Below are 5,448 nucleotides of genomic sequence, written 5' to 3' on the forward strand. Positions count from 1 at the left end.
AGGTCCGTCTTTCCTCGGACCTCCCTGGATGAGTGAAGGTCTGTCTTTCCTCGGACCTCCCTGGTTGATTGGAGATCCATCTTTCTTCGGACCTCCTTGGTTTAGTGAAGGTCCGTCTTTCCTCAGACCTCCCTGGTTGATTGGAGGTCTGTCTATCCTTGGTCTCCTCTGTTTGTAGGGAGCCTTCTGTTTGCAAGCTGGATGTGGGTTGGCGCAAAGGCCGAGTCAGGCTATTGCTGGAGACCCCTTGTTGATTGAAGGTCTGCCTTTGCTTGGGCTCCTCTATTTGCAGGGGGGTCTCTGGTTGGGTGGAACCTCTAGGATGGTTATTTTCCAGAGCAAGTTGTAACTCCACCTTCAGGTCTGCAACCTGACCCTGGAGAGCTTTCACCGTTTCCTCCTGAGCCTTAAATTTGGAAGCTTGCTCAGAGTGACTTTTGAGCTGCTCCTCATATTTAAGTCTCACTCTGTATTCTTCAACCATTACTTCAATTAGACCTTTATTGCGGGAGGCGTATTTTGCAGCCTCCAGCTTGAAGTACTCCAGCTGTTGAAGAACACTCTTGTCAACTGTGACTTTGGAAGAGCAGGAAACCTTTGACACATCTTTAATCTTTTGCTGGTGACGTTCTTTTTCCAACATTTTTTGCAGTTTTTGAATCTCCTCCTGCTGTGATTTGACTTCAGCCTCACATGCAACCCTTTCGGTCTCTTTCCTTAAGGAGTTCAAAAATCTGATTCTGCAACTCTGTTTTAAGATCGTCCACCTGCTTTGTCAGATCTTTGATGTGTTGGTTTGTCTCTTCCACGTCTTCCACTGAGGGGGTAATCTTGAAGCCAGCAGAGGGTGAATTCTCACTTCTCTGGAATCGATATCTAACAAGCTCTGAAGGGTGATCTGTCGCGATTGAACTGTGGAACAGGTCAGAGAGAACTTTGTCTCTCTGGCATTCTATAAATGTCAGAGAGACATTTATAGAATGTCTCTCTGACATTATAGAATGTCAGAGAGAAATTATAGAGTGTCTCTCTGACATTCTATGCCAGAGAGACACAATGTCTCTGACATAACACAGAGACATACACAACAAACAAGATATATTCAAGATATATCTTGAATATCAAGATATGTCTTGATATTCAAGATATATCTCTCTTGAATATCAAGAGAGATATTCAATATCTCTCTTGAATATCTTTATTCAAGAGAGATATTCCCTTTTGATATAGAGTGATGACATCACTGCTGATGTCATTGATACCATTGGAATTGAACATTCTATCCACCTTATTCCCGGGAGGCTTACTGGGGAAACGATTATGGGTCTTACTTCCGGCGCCCACCGGAAGTAGCAGTGTTTCATGTAATTTGTAGGGGTTTTGGCTAATCTATATTCATGACAGAAGTTACATCTCTCTTTTTGGTTATTGTACAATATTTAATAAAAGCCTTCATATTTTTCACAACAGGTAATTGCTGTATATCACTGGTTTAACCCAACCACTGTTACACATGGGATTATTGTGGCACTTTAAAATGAAGCTTAGGCTGTGCACAAATATTAGCCTTTACCATAAAATAAAAATCTCCCAGGTTAGTGCACTGCCTTGCACAATATTCCTCCACTAGAGTGAGAAACGGAGAGGATTTCTGATCCCCAAACAGTTTTTAACTCACCTTCATACCTACAAATATAGTTTGGCTCTATTGGTATGAAAGTCGGTCATGATGACACCATCTCAATATTAGTGCACCGCCATAGGCGGCAGTGAATTAACATTAGCACAAACATTAGTACAAGCATTAGCATTTCACTGCCCCCATTAGCCTTATTACTAAAAAAACTTTTAGGTGTTTTTCTTATTTATTAGCCACGCTTAGTACACTGAATGGAGTAAGTCAATGTAAGACAACATGTTAGTGATGCCCCACATGCTACTGCCAGCATTTAGACTAATGTTAGCAATTTGGCTCATTTTAACTTGTACACTAATTTCAACATACTGAATGGTATAAGTCCATGTTACTCAACAAGCTTGTGCCTCTCCACATGCTCTTGAGTAAATTGCAGCTTACTTTAGTATTGATGCTAAAGTAAGCAGTAGCATCAATACTACAGCATCAGAATGCTGGGTTCAAACCGATGGGCACACTTTGGCAAGCCCCGTTTAAATTTCTTCAGAAATGTTCTAGTTTCTCTCTATTACAGGCTAAATAAACCTAAATGTTGCTGATAATTCCTTACTGTTAACATTACAAACACCTCCCCATACATTTTCTACTCAGAATTAAATTTACCATTATCTGTTTATAAGCCTTTGACATACAAACTATCAGTAACTGTTGTATTAACAATTAATATCCTTCATAAAATTTCTCTAGAAGCCTTTATGATTAATTAATAAAAAAATAAATCCAATGATATGTATTAATACCTTAAAGGTTTGAGGAGAGGAAGAGATGCGAGAGGAGGGAAGTGAGGAGAGAGCTGGAACTAAACAGATTACACATGGCTGCAGAAATGTCTCCAAAATGTCCCAAGCTGAGAGTCTTGCTGTTTCTTATTTTTCACAGATCAAAGGTGTTTTCTCTGACAGCTACGTGCCCCATCCTACAGTCATCATGAAGGAGGTAACAACAGGTGAGTTATTCCACAAGAAATGAATGTGCATGTAGAAGAGTACTTCCCTTCTCCTCAGAAGGACTCTATTTTCACTCTGTTTCAGGGTGCAAATGAATTCTCCCTAACACACTTCGCAAACATTATGTGAATCAGTGGTGGCTCTGTGTGAGTTCAGCCTCTGATTTCTATCCTGTTTGATGGGAACAGTGCCTGTCTGGGCCAAATTAATGAACAGCAGCCATAAGGTGTTTGAAAGTCTGGAGGGGAAAAAAGTAGCAGGAGCAAACACAAGAAGGAGTTTGAGAGCATTTTCAGTAGCTGCTATTGCACAAGTCTTGTCTTTCTGAAAATTTCAAGACAACAGCATCACAACTGAGCTAATTCAATGATAGATGGGAGAGGACATAATACCCCCTGTCTCTCTCATGATACCTAAGCAGCTCCTGCAATTCCTGACACAATTGTTGTAAAAACATTGCAAGACTGCAGTTGTTTTTACCAAGAAATTTCACACATTCAAACAGCTGATGCTTTACCTTGCTATGGTCGCATACTAAGTTCACCTCTGACTGCCTGAAAAGTAATTGCACATTTAGAGCTTTAATGAAAATGTATATGCCAATGAATATTCACTTAGCAAATAATATATGCTGTGTATCGTTACCACTGATAAATCATTCAAAATTTGGTMARTTTAAGAATATATCCACACTTTTTAAYTTTTGGAATGTCTGATAAACCAGTGTCCATCTATTATTTAACATGCTGATCTTTGTGGGGTCGCTAAGGGGGTTGGTGGCTATCTCCAGTGGTGACCAATCCATCGCAGAGCAACACAGAGACATACACAACAAACAACCATACACACACATGCTTAAGGAGAATTCAGAGAAACCAATTGACATTACAGTCATGGAAGCCAGACTACCCTCATGCAAGCACAGGGAAAAATTGCAACTTTCATGCTGGGATTCAGATCCAGGATCTTCTTGCTGCAGGGTGACAGTGTAAAAGGCTGAGGTATGAGGCAAGTGTATGCAGAGAACAGTGAAACCTAGTGGACGTCCTCTGCAAGTTTATGAGACGTTTCTCGGACCAAAGTTTACAATTTCACCAGGAAATATGTAGATCTGCAGAGCTTTGAAAGAGAACACCTCTAAATCTACARACTAAARGAATAATGTATCTTTAGGCAACAGCAATATTACCTGCATTATAATGAGTTAGCTACATCAACTGTTCACATAAATCTGCTTTCAGATAATATCTATGCATACGCTCTGTCCAAGACGCTAACGAAGGTTTCATCACCGGCAACAGTGGGACTCTACTCTTCTTGTCAGGACCGGCTGGATGTGATTCTYGATCAAWTGGRAGGTAAATGGTGTGAAAAGTACAAGCGGATCGTTTCTAAAACAACCACTTAAACCTGCCTGGATTTACTCTGTGTGACACTGATGACTACTTTCTGCATCAGATAATTTGCATGTTTGCAGTGTTTATGACACCGTCTCCTTATCTGCTGTGTGAGCTGTGAACGTGACAGAGACGTGTGAAACTGTGATGCACTGACTRTGCAAACTGCACCTGTCCATAATAATATTATGGTGAAAGAATATTACAACATATTATGTTCCAACATAATGCAGTCAAACCCAAAGGTCTTAACTTCTTAAAAACTGACTGGATGCATTTAAAAAGGGACATTTTTAGCATTTTACTCAGTCATCTAAGTCATCCTTAAATCTTTTAAAAAGGATTTCTTTTTTAAAGCATGGTAAACTAAATTCTGGAGAGTTAAACAAAGAGGAATAAGCAAAGTACACAAAAAAGATAGCAAGTCAGACTGAACATATAAATTCACCCTGTTCATTCAAATTTTGGAAATATATTACAAAGACAAGTCATGTCAACTAGTCTGAGTGGTGACAGGCCTCCATGGAAAAGAAAGGTATTGCTGCTGTACCCTGAAAGTCCTGCTGCAAGAGGAATTATTATTTTTCTTTTTACTTTGGCAGATTTATTGCACGTTTCAGATCAAGCTTCAAGCTCAGATAATAAAATTCACAGAATAATGAGGCTCTGAGACATTAATTGTTTTTCTGGAGCAAGTATTGGATTTAGTTTTTGCTGCAGTGTATTTTACTTGAAGCCAAATGGGTAAAATCTATAACATTTTAAATATTTACCAGAGAATTAAGTCAATTCCTTGATTTTAGAGGTTGAATGCACAATATTGCATTTTTGATCATAGTGTTTTGTACGTTTTTCTTCCGACTTTGTTTCTACTTGAGATGAGTTACTAAACAAAGCATCCATAGAAATATATTAAAATATATCTTTTATTCTGGTTTTCCAAGACTGGGTCACAGATGCCTTTTTTGATCAGTGCAGACGACCTGATGATGATATTTTTCATCCATATTTTCTAATAYAATCATATGGATCTAAACTACTTACATCCTCAATGTAAATATTGTAATTGTTGTTTTTCAGTGTACACAAATCGGGAGTCTTTGAGGATTGAGCAGAAATCCGACAAATCAGAAAAGCCCCTTGCAGCCAAACTTTCAGTCAAACATTTGTTGCTTCTCATTGTGAGGCTGATCTTCTACACACCAGTCTGGACTATGGAGAACCAGAATCGCCAGAACGTCAGGTTCCTTTATGTGAATTTCAGTGCTTGGCATTTTGCAGGCAGTGACATGCTATGGGCTGGTATAGCCATACGATTGTTTCATGCCATGCAGGTGAATTTTGGGAAACTGCAACTAGCACTCTATCGTGTCACTCAATATGATGAAGAGGATGAAGTAAAGGAAAA

Source organism: Poecilia reticulata, linkage group LG3, assembly GCF_000633615.1.
Source record: "Poecilia reticulata strain Guanapo linkage group LG3, Guppy_female_1.0+MT, whole genome shotgun sequence".
Taxonomy (NCBI): domain Eukaryota; kingdom Metazoa; phylum Chordata; class Actinopteri; order Cyprinodontiformes; family Poeciliidae; genus Poecilia; species Poecilia reticulata.